Below are 12,087 nucleotides of genomic sequence, written 5' to 3' on the forward strand. Positions count from 1 at the left end.
GCAAACTGTTCCATCGTTTGCATTTGTTATGGAACACGAGTCGTCACAAAATGGAGGACGGTCTTCGCAATCCAAACATTCGTCCTGGAAATTTTCACATTTGGGTCTTCCATCGCATTTGACGGCCAGTAAACGATGTGGAATAACACCAAAATGTGCGAAAAGTGTATATGCAGTGCATTCGGTTGTGTTCTGAGTTTGTAAGTTTTGTTTTTTTGAACTGCTGCACGGAATGGTGCTTTGTCTCACACAACTGACTTTTCGGTTACAAAGTACTTTTTCTATATCCACACAGTCCGTTGCACTGTAGCAATGCATTTGGTTGGGAGGGCAAGTGTGTCTAGCGTCGCCCAAGATATCATGACAAACCGTTTGATCGTCGCACAAACATTCATCGGAAAGATCGTAGCAGTCTGGAACCCCGTCACAAACTTGTTGCTGAGAAACAACCAGTCGTTTGTCCAAACACAAGAAGCAAACAAATTGACCATCAACAAAACATATATCTGATTCGTCGCTACATTGGCCGACCTCATCGTAGATATTACTTTGCGGTAAGATACATGATTTATATCTTTGTGGCATATATAATTGTGATGTATATCTTTGTGACATCACACATTTTAATCCAAATCGAGATGTTTCACGCCGACAATGAAATAATCCAGGCAAATAATACCCATTTTCAAGTTGGTAGAAATCTTTAATTGGTCTACCACTACAAATCCACTCTCCTGTCTCACAACGTTCATCTCTTCGATCCCCACAAGGCACAAACTTCTCGACGCAAGTTAAATCATCTATATATAACATTAGGATGTTTTTTTTAATCTCGGTTAAACAATGCCACACAGAGTTAACATCGCCAGTAGGACCATATAACGACCCACAAGGTTCATCTTCTCCATCTTTGCAATCCTTGATTCCATTTAAAACATGGTATCTCCTTATACATTGTCCAAATGGATGACATGTGGTTTGGTTAAACGAACAACCGCACATAACCGCGCCATCCTTGCAAGTTGTGCAGTTTAACTCGTCGCTATTGTCAAAGCAATCCGTATAGCCATTACAAACATCACTTTGAGAAATGCATTTACTTCCATCATTACACTTCCACTGGTCTTCTGGACAAGTTGTAACACAATCCCACTCGTCGCTATTGTCGTTGCAGTCTATCCGTCTGTTGCAAACATAGCTTGGATTAATACATTCACTTCCAGTTTTACATTTCCAAGGTCGTTCGTCGGGGCAAGTTGTACAGTTGGACTCGTCGCTATTGTCGTTACAGGCATTCCATCCGTCGCAAACCAAACTTTGATAAATACATTCACTTCCAGTTTTACATTTCCAAGGTCGTTCGTCGGGGCAAGTTGTGCAGTTGGATTCGTCGCTTAGGTCGTAGCAATTCCCAATGCTATTACAAACATCACTTTGAGAAATACACCGACTTCCATCTTTACATTTCCATTGGCCTTCTGGACAAGTTGTAACACAATCCCACTCATCGCTATCGTCGTCGCAGTCTATCCGTCTGTTGCAAACATAGCTTTGCCTAATACATTTACTTCCAGTTTGACATTTCAAAGGCCGATCATAGGGACAAGTTGTGCAATTTAACTCATCGCTATTGTCGTCGCAGTTATTCCCTCCGTCGCAAACACTACTTTGCAAAATACATTTACTTCCAGCTTTACACAACCACGCGCCATCTTTGCAAGTTATGCAGTTTAACTCATCTTCACGATAGTCGCATTTAACCTTACCATCGCATCTCTCGCTTTCGTTAAAGCACTTGTATGGATCTTTGTGATAATCTAAGCACGAGCCATCTGGACATTCAAGAGCGCAGCAGACCGACTGGACAAAACAAACTGCAGCTACAAAGCATAGTAACTTCATTGCTGCAGTAGACTACACAACTTACTTAAGGCAAAAATAAGGGATGCTGTAAGTGCAAACAAAATTTTCTCGTGAACTAATCAAACCAAAGTGCGATACATGAAAGTTTGGGTCTTTAAACAACAAAATCGAAGCAACCGGTCGCAAAACGTAGGAGTAAAGAACATAGTTCACCAATGCAATAAGTTTAACGACTGAAAAGTTTATTGTGCAAAGTAATTCAACAAGAAAAATCGAGCAATAATGACAATTCTCGCTTATCGTACTGAGGAACTTTAAATAACTTTGCAGTTTAGTTGGGGCCTCTCTTGTCGTGCCGGAGAACTTTAAATAACTTTCTAGTTTAGTTGGGGCCTCTCTTGTCGTGCCGAGGAACTTTAAATAACTTTGTTGGTTAGTTGGGGCCTCTCTTGTCGTGCCGGGGAACTTGAAACAACTTTATAGTTTTGTTGTGGCTTCTTTTGTCATGCAGGGAACTTTAAATAATTATTTAATTTAGTAGGGATCTCTCTTGTCGTGTTGAGGAACTTCAAAATAACTTTGAAGTTTAGTTGGGGTCTCTCTTGTCGTGTTTAGGAACTTTAAATTAATTTATAGTTTTGTTGTGGCTTCTTTTGTCATGCAGGGAACTTTAAATAATTATTTAATTTGGTAGAGATCTCTCATGTCGTGTTAAGGAACTTTAAATAACTTTGTAGTTTAGTTGGGGCCTCTCTTGTCGTGCCGAGGAACTTTAAATAACTTTGTAGTTTAGTTAGGGCCTCTCTTGTCGTGTTAAGGAACTTTAAATAACTTTGTAGTTTAGTTGGGGCCTCTCTTGTCGTGTTAAGGAACATTAAATAACTTTGTAGTTTAGTTGGGGCCTTTCTTGTGGTGTTAAGGAACTTTAAATAATTAGTAGTTTAGTTAGGGCCTCTCTTGTCGTGTTAAGGAACATTAAATAATTTGTAGTTTAGTTGGGGCCTCTCTTGTCTTGTTAAGGAACTTTAAATAACTTTGTAGTTTAGTTGGAGCATTTCTTGTCGTGCCGAGGAACTTTAAATAATTTGTGGTTTAGTTAGGGCCTCTCTTGTCGTGTTAAGGAACTTTAAATAATTAGTAGTTTAGTTAGGGCCTCTCTTGTCGTGTTAAGGAACATTAAATAATTTGTAGTTTAGTTGGGGCCTCTCTTGTCTTGTTAAGGAACTTTAAATAACTTTGTAGTTTAGTTGGAGCATTTCTTGTCGTGCCGAGGAACTTTAAATAATTTGTGGTTTAGTTAGGGCCTCTCTTGTCGTGCCGGGGAACATTAAATAACTTTGTAGTTTAGTTGGGGCCTCTCTTGTCGTGTTAAGGAACTTTAAATATCTTTGCAGTTTAGTTGGGGCCTCTCTTGTCGTGTTAAGGAACTTTAAATAACTTTGTAGCTAAGTTGGGGCCTCTCTTGTCGTGCCGGGGAACTTTAAATAACTTTGTAGTTCAGTTAGGGCCTCTCTTGTCGTGTTAAGGAACTTTAAATATCTTTGCAGTTTAGTTGGGGCCTCTCTTGTCGTGTTAAGGAACTTTAAATAACTTTGTAGCTAAGTTGGGGACTCTCTTGTCGTGCCGAGGAACTTTAAATAACTTTGTAGTTTAGTTAAGGCCTCTCTTGTCGTGTTAAGGAACTTCAAATAACTTTGCAGTTTAGTTGGGGCCTCTCTTGTCGTGGCGGGGAAATTAAAACAACTTTTTAGTTTAGTTGAAGCCTCCCTTGTCGTGCAGTAAAACTTTAAATAACTTTGTAGTTTAGTTGGGGCCTCTCTTGTCGTGCCGAGGAATTTTAAATAACTTTGCAGTTTAGTTGGGACCTGTCTTGTCGTGCCGGGAAATTAAAATCACTTTTAGTTTAGTTGGGGCCTCTCTTGTTGTGGCGGTGAAATTAAAATAACTTTTTAGTGTAGTTGGGGCCTGTTTTGTCGTGCCGAGGAACTTTTCAAATAACTTTTTAGTGTAGTTGGGGCCTCTCTTGTCGTGGCGGGGAAATTAAAATAACTTTGTACTTTAGTTGAAGCCTCCCTTGTCGTGCAGTACAACTTCAAATAACTTTGTAGTTTAGTTGGGGCCTCTCTTGTTGTGGCGAGGAAATTAAAATAACTTTGGCAGTTTAGTTGGGGACTCTCTTGTCGTGGCGGGGAAATTAAAATAACTTTGTAGTTTAGTTGGGGACTCTCTTGTCGTGGCGGGGAACTTTAAATAAGTTTGTTGGTTAGTTGGGGCCTCTCTTGTCGTGGCGAAAAAATTTATATAGCTTTGTAGTTTAGTTATGGCCTCTCTTGTCGTGGCGGGGAAATTTAAATAACTTTGTAGTTTAGTTGGGGCCTCTCTTGTCGTGGCGAGGAAATTAAAATAACTTTGTAGTTTAGTTGAGGCCTCCCTTGTCGTGCAGTAAAACTTTAAATAACTTTGTAGTTTAGTTGGGGACTCTCTTGTCGTGCCGGGGAAATTAAAATACCTTTGCAGTTTAGTTGGGGCCTCTCTTGTCGTAGCGGGGAAATTTAAATAGCTTTGTAGTTTAGTTGGGGCCTCCCTTGTCGTGCAGTAAAACTTTAAATAACTTTGTAGTTTAGTTGGGGACTCTCTTGTCGTGCCGGGGAAATTAAAATAACTTGAGCAGTATAGTTGGGGCCTATCTTGTAGTGTTGGGGAACTTTAAATAAGTTTGTAGTTTAGTTGGGGACTCTCTTGTCGTGGTGGGGAAATGAAAATAACTTTGTAGTTTAGTTGGGGCCTCTCTTGTCGTGGCGGGGAAATTAAAATAGCTTTATAGTTTAGTTGGGGACTCTCTTGTCGTGTCGGGGAAATTAAAATAACTTTGTAGTTTAGTTGAGGCCTCCCTTGTCGTGCAATAAAACTTTAAATAACTTTGTAGTTTAGTTGGGGCTTCTCTTGTCGAGTTGGGGAACTTTAAATAAGTTTGTTGGTTAGTTGGGGCCTCTCTTGTCGTGGCGGGGAAATTTATACAACTTTGTAGTTTAGTGGGGTCCTCTCTTGTCGTGCAAAAAACTTAAAATAACTTTGTAGTTTAGTTGGGGTCTGTCTTGTCGTGGCGGGGAAATTTAAATAATTTTGTAGTTTAATTGGGGCCTCTCTTGTCGTGCAGTAACAATTTAAATAACTTTGTAGTTTGGTTGGGGCCTCTCTTGTCGTGTCAGTGAAATTAAATTTACTTTTTAGTGTAGTTGGGGCCTATCATGTCGTGTTGGGGAACTTTAAATAATTTGTTGGTTAGTTGGTGCCTCTCTTGTCGTGCCGGGGAAATTAAAATCACTTTTAGTTTAGTTGGGGCCTCTCTTGTTGTGGCGGTGAACTTAAAATAACTTTTTAGTGTAGTTGGGGCCTCTCTTGTCGTGGCGGGTAAATTAAAATAACTTTGTAGTTTAGTTGGGGCCTCTCTTGTCGTGGCGGGGAAATTAAAACAACTTTTTAATTTAGTTGGGGCCTCTCTTGTCGTGGCGGGGAAATTAAAATAACTTTGTAGTTTAGTTGGGGCATCTCTTGTCGTGCCAGGGACTTTAAATAACTTTGTAGTTTCTTTGGGGTCTCTCTTGTCGTTTTACGGAACTTTAAATAACTTTGTAGTTTAGTTGGGGCCTTTCTTGTCGTGTCGAGGAACTTCAAATAATTTTGTGGTTTAGTTGGGGTCTCTCTTGTCGTGCCGGAGAACTTTAAACAACTTTGTAGTTTAGTTGGGGTCTCTCTTGTCGTACCGGGGGTACTTTAAATTAGTTTGTGGTTTAGTTGGAGCCTCTCTTGTCGTGCCGGGGGTACTTTAAATAAGTTTTTCGTTTAGTTGAGGCCTCTCTTGTCGTGCCGAAGAACTTTAAATAATTATTTAGTTTAGTTGGAGCCTCTCTTGTCGTGTCGGGGACTTTAAATAATTTGTCGTTTAGTTGGGCCTCTCTTGTCGTGCCGGAGAACTTTAAATAATTATTTAGTTTAGTTATGGACTCTCTTGTCGTGTAGTAAAACTATAATTAACTTCCTAGTTTAGTTGGGACCTCTCTTGCCGTGCCAGGGTACTTTAAATAACCTTGTAGTTAAGTTGGGGCCTCTCTTGTCGTGCCGGAGAACTTTAAACAACTTTGTTGTTTAGTTTGAGCCTCTCTTGTCGTGTCGGGTAACTTTAAATAACCTTGTAGTTTAGTTGGGAACTCTCTTGTCATGCCGGGATTACTTTAAATAACTTTCTACCAAAATTTGTTATGAAATACTTTAAAGTGATTTATTTAATAGTTTTACCATAAAATCCCGTTTCATCTTACCATTTTTAAATAATTATTTTAAATTTGAAGAATGTTGGCAAAATTCTTGCCATGTTGTTGTCAAGCAACATTCACAAACCGAAAAATAATCAGTTCTTATAAATATTGAAATGAATCATTGGGACTCTCTTGTCGTGCCGGGGAAAATTGTTGGGGACTCTCTTGTCGTGCCGGGGAAATTAAAATAACTTGAGCAGTATAGTTGGGGCCTATCTTGTAGTGTTGGGGAACTTTAAATAAGTTTGTAGTTTAGTTGGGGACTCTCTTGTCGTGGTGGGGAAATGAAAATAACTTTGTAGTTTAGTTGGGGCCTCTCTTGTCGTGGCGGGGAAATTAAAATAGCTTTATAGTTTAGTTGGGGACTCTCTTGTCGTGTCGGGGAAATTAAAATAACTTTGTAGTTTAGTTGAGGCCTCCCTTGTCGTGCAATAAAACTTTAAATAACTTTGTAGTTTAGTTGGGGCTTCTCTTGTCGTGGCGGGGAACTTTAAATAACTTTGTAGTTTAGTTGGGGCCTCTCTTGTCGTGGCGAGGAAATTAAAATAACTTTGGCAGTATAGTTTGGGCCTATCTTGTCGAGTTGGGGAACTTTAAATAAGTTTGTTGGTTAGTTGGGGCCTCTCTTGTCGTGGCGGGGAAATTTATACAACTTTGTAGTTTAGTGGGGTCCTCTCTTGTCGTGCAAAAAACTTAAAATAACTTTGTAGTTTAGTTGGGGTCTGTCTTGTCGTGGCGGGGAAATTTAAATAATTTTGTAGTTTAATTGGGGCCTCTCTTGTCGTGCAGTAACAATTTAAATAACTTTGTAGTTTGGTTGGGGCCTCTCTTGTCGTGTCAGTGAAATTAAATTTACTTTTTAGTGTAGTTGGGGCCTATCATGTCGTGTTGGGGAACTTTAAATAATTTGTTGGTTAGTTGGTGCCTCTCTTGTCGTGCCGGGGAAATTAAAATCACTTTTAGTTTAGTTGGGGCCTCTCTTGTTGTGGCGGTGAAATTAAAATAACTTTTTAGTGTAGTTGGGGCCTGTTTTGTCGTGCCGAGGAACTTTTCAAATAACTTTTTAGTGTAGTTGGGGCCTCTCTTGTCGTGGCGGGGAAATTAAAATAACTTTGTACTTTAGTTGAAGCCTCCCTTGTCGTGCAGTACAACTTCAAATAACTTTGTAGTTTAGTTGGGGCCTCTCTTGTTGTGGCGAGGAAATTAAAATAACTTATGCAGTTTAGTTGGGGACTCTCTTGTCGTGGCGGGGAAATTAAAATAACTTTGTAGTTTAGTTGGGGACTCTCTTGTCGTGGCGGGGAACTTTAAATAAGTTTGTTGGTTAGTTGGGGCCTCTCTTGTCGTGGCGAAAAAATTTATATAGCTTTGTAGTTTAGTTATGGCCTCTCTTGTCGTGGCGGGGAAATTTAAATAACTTTGTAGTTTAGTTGGGGCCTCTCTTGTCGTGGCGAGGAAATTAAAATAACTTTGTAGTTTAGTTGAGGCCTCCCTTGTCGTGCAGTAAAACTTTAAATAACTTTGTAGTTTAGTTGGGGACTCTCTTGTCGTGCCGGGGAAATTAAAATACCTTTGCAGTTTAGTTGGGGCCTCTCTTGTCGTAGCGGGGAAATTTAAATAGCTTTGTAGTTTAGTTGGGGCCTCCCTTGTCGTGCAGTAAAACTTTAAATAACTTTGTAGTTTAGTTGGGGACTCTCTTGTCGTGCCGGGGAAATTAAAATAACTTGAGCAGTATAGTTGGGGCCTATCTTGTAGTGTTGGGGAACTTTAAATAAGTTTGTAGTTTAGTTGGGGACTCTCTTGTCGTGGTGGGGAAATGAAAATAACTTTGTAGTTTAGTTGGGGCCTCTCTTGTCGTGGCGGGGAAATTAAAATAGCTTTATAGTTTAGTTGGGGACTCTCTTGTCGTGTCGGGGAAATTAAAATAACTTTGTAGTTTAGTTGAGGCCTCCCTTGTCGTGCAATAAAACTTTAAATAACTTTGTAGTTTAGTTGGGGCTTCTCTTGTCGAGTTGGGGAACTTTAAATAAGTTTGTTGGTTAGTTGGGGCCTCTCTTGTCGTGGCGGGGAAATTTATACAACTTTGTAGTTTAGTGGGGTCCTCTCTTGTCGTGCAAAAAACTTAAAATAACTTTGTAGTTTAGTTGGGGTCTGTCTTGTCGTGGCGGGGAAATTTAAATAATTTTGTAGTTTAATTGGGGCCTCTCTTGTCGTGCAGTAACAATTTAAATAACTTTGTAGTTTGGTTGGGGCCTCTCTTGTCGTGTCAGTGAAATTAAATTTACTTTTTAGTGTAGTTGGGGCCTATCATGTCGTGTTGGGGAACTTTAAATAATTTATTGGTTAGTTGGTGCCTCTCTTGTCGTGCCGGGGAAATTAAAATCACTTTTAGTTTAGTTGGGGCCTCTCTTGTTGTGGCGGTGAACTTAAAATAACTTTTTAGTGTAGTTGGGGCCTCTCTTGTCGTGGCGGGTAAATTAAAATAACTTTGTAGTTTAGTTGGGGCCTCTCTTGTCGTGGCGGGGAAATTAAAACAACTTTTTAATTTAGTTGGGGCCTCTCTTGTCGTGGCGGGGAAATTAAAATAACTTTGTAGTTTAGTTGGGGCATCTCTTGTCGTGCCAGGGACTTTAAATAACTTTGTAGTTTCTTTTGGGTCTCTCTTGTCGTTTTACGGAACTTTAAATAACTTTGTAGTTTAGTTGGGGCCTTTCTTGTCGTGTCGAGGAACTTCAAATAATTTTGTGGTTTAGTTGGGGTCTCTCTTGTCGTGCCGGAGAACTTTAAACAACTTTGTAGTTTAGTTGGGGTCTCTCTTGTCGTACCGGGGGTACTTTAAATTAGTTTGTGGTTTAGTTGGAGCCTCTCTTGTCGTGCCGGGGGTACTTTAAATAAGTTTTTCGTTTAGTTGAGGCCTCTCTTGTCGTGCCGAAGAACTTTAAATAATTATTTAGTTTAGTTGGAGCCTCTCTTGTCGTGTCGGGGACTTTAAATAATTTGTCGTTTAGTTGGGCCTCTCTTGTCGTGCCGGAGAACTTTAAATAATTATTTAGTTTAGTTATGGACTCTCTTGTCGTGTAGTAAAACTATAATTAACTTCCTAGTTTAGTTGGGACCTCTCTTGCCGTGCCAGGGTACTTTAAATAACCTTGTAGTTAAGTTGGGGCCTCTCTTGTCGTGCCGGAGAACTTTAAACAACTTTGTTGTTTAGTTTGAGCCTCTCTTGTCGTGTCGGGTAACTTTAAATAACCTTGTAGTTTAGTTGGGAACTCTCTTGTCATGCCGGGATTACTTTAAATAACTTTCTACCAAAATTTGTTATGAAATACTTTAAAGTGATTTATTTAATAGTTTTACCATAAAATCCCGTTTCATCTTACCATTTTTAAATAATTATTTTAAATTTGAAGAATGTTGGCAAAATTCTTGCCATGTTGTTGTCAAGCAACATTCACAAACCGAAAAATAATCAGTTCTTATAAATATTGAAATGAATCATTGGGACTCTCTTGTCGTGCCGGGGAAAATTGTTGGGGACTCTCTTGTCGTGCCGGGGAAATTAAAATAACTTGAGCAGTATAGTTGGGGCCTATCTTGTAGTGTTGGGGAACTTTAAATAAGTTTGTAGTTTAGTTGGGGACTCTCTTGTCGTGGTGGGGAAATGAAAATAACTTTGTAGTTTAGTTGGGGCCTCTCTTGTCGTGGCGGGGAAATTAAAATAGCTTTATAGTTTAGTTGGGGACTCTCTTGTCGTGTCGGGGAAATTAAAATAACTTTGTAGTTTAGTTGAGGCCTCCCTTGTCGTGCAATAAAACTTTAAATAACTTTGTAGTTTAGTTGGGGCTTCTCTTGTCGTGGCGGGGAACTTTAAATAACTTTGTAGTTTAGTTGGGGCCTCTCTTGTCGTGGCGAGGAAATTAAAATAACTTTGGCAGTATAGTTTGGGCCTATCTTGTCGAGTTGGGGAACTTTAAATAAGTTTGTTGGTTAGTTGGGGCCTCTCTTGTCGTGGCGGGGAAATTTATACAACTTTGTAGTTTAGTGGGGTCCTCTCTTGTCGTGCAAAAAACTTAAAATAACTTTGTAGTTTAGTTGGGGTCTGTCTTGTCGTGGCGGGGAAATTTAAATAATTTTGTAGTTTAATTGGGGCCTCTCTTGTCGTGCAGTAACAATTTAAATAACTTTGTAGTTTGGTTGGGGCCTCTCTTGTCGTGTCAGTGAAATTAAATTTACTTTTTAGTGTAGTTGGGGCCTATCATGTCGTGTTGGGGAACTTTAAATAATTTGTTGGTTAGTTGGTGCCTCTCTTGTCGTGCCGGGGAAATTAAAATCACTTTTAGTTTAGTTGGGGCCTCTCTTGTTGTGGCGGTGAACTTAAAATAACTTTTTAGTGTAGTTGGGGCCTCTCTTGTCGTGGCGGGTAAATTAAAATAACTTTGTAGTTTAGTTGGAGCCTCTCTTGTCGTGGCGGGGAAATTAAAACAACTTTTTAATTTAGTTGGGGCCTCTCTTGTCGTGGCGGGGAAATTAAAATAACTTTGTAGTTTAGTTGGGGCATCTCTTGTCGTGCCAGGGACTTTAAATAACTTTGTAGTTTCTTTGGGGTCTCTCTTGTCGTTTTACGGAACTTTAAATAACTTTGTAGTTTAGTTGGGGCCTTTCTTGTCGTGTCGAGGAACTTCAAATAATTTTGTGGTTTAGTTGGGGTCTCTCTTGTCGTGCCGGAGAACTTTAAACAACTTTGTAGTTTAGTTGGGGTCTCTCTTGTCGTACCGGGGGTACTTTAAATTAGTTTGTGGTTTAGTTGGAGCCTCTCTTGTCGTGCCGGGGGTACTTTAAATAAGTTTTTCGTTTAGTTGAGGCCTCTCTTGTCGTGCCGAAGAACTTTAAATAATTATTTAGTTTAGTTGGAGCCTCTCTTGTCGTGTCGGGGACTTTAAATAATTTGTCGTTTAGTTGGGCCTCTCTTGTCGTGCCGGAGAACTTTAAATAATTATTTAGTTTAGTTATGGACTCTCTTGTCGTGTAGTAAAACTATAATTAACTTCCTAGTTTAGTTGGGACCTCTCTTGCCGTGCCAGGGTACTTTAAATAACCTTGTAGTTAAGTTGGGGCCTCTCTTGTCGTGCCGGAGAACTTTAAACAACTTTGTTGTTTAGTTTGAGCCTCTCTTGTCGTGTCGGGTAACTTTAAATAACCTTGTAGTTTAGTTGGGAACTCTCTTGTCATGCCGGGATTACTTTAAATAACTTTCTACCAAAATTTGTTATGAAATACTTTAAAGTGATTTATTTAATAGTTTTACCATAAAATCCCGTTTCATCTTACCATTTTTAAATAATTATTTTAAATTTGAAGAATGTTGGCAAAATTCTTGCCATGTTGTTGTCAAGCAACATTCACAAACCGAAAAATAATCAGTTCTTATAAATATTGAAATGATCATTCGAGTTTTTGATAAGTTGTCAATTGTTTTGACTGTAGCCGTGAAATATTTAAACCAGTATTAAAATTTTGCATTTATTCTTTTATATGAAGTAATAACTTTGCACCAACGCTCCATATAAAACCAATGTTGCAAGAAATACTTTTTAGATAAAAAGCAATTGATTTAATGCAATGTTTTAATTTTTGTAGTTTTCATTACACGAAATTCGCAATTCACCGTTTTGCTTTTAAAAGACAAAAAAATGTAGCATTTAAAATACAATTCTATTTTCAATAAAACTTTTGTACAAACTACAAACCGAAGTTTGTGCAAAAATCTAAGAATTTAGTTTAATTCAGTTTTTACCCTTGATGCCAAATATTTTCTCATTCGTTCAACTTAGTGCGGAGCTTTAATGTAATGCGAATCATGTTTTACATAAAAACATAAAATTCGACTTTATATTTTTCATTTATTTTC

Source organism: Ascidiella aspersa, chromosome 6, assembly GCF_963924565.1.
Source record: "Ascidiella aspersa chromosome 6, kaAscAspe10.2, whole genome shotgun sequence".
NCBI lineage: Eukaryota > Metazoa > Chordata > Ascidiacea > Phlebobranchia > Ascidiidae > Ascidiella > Ascidiella aspersa.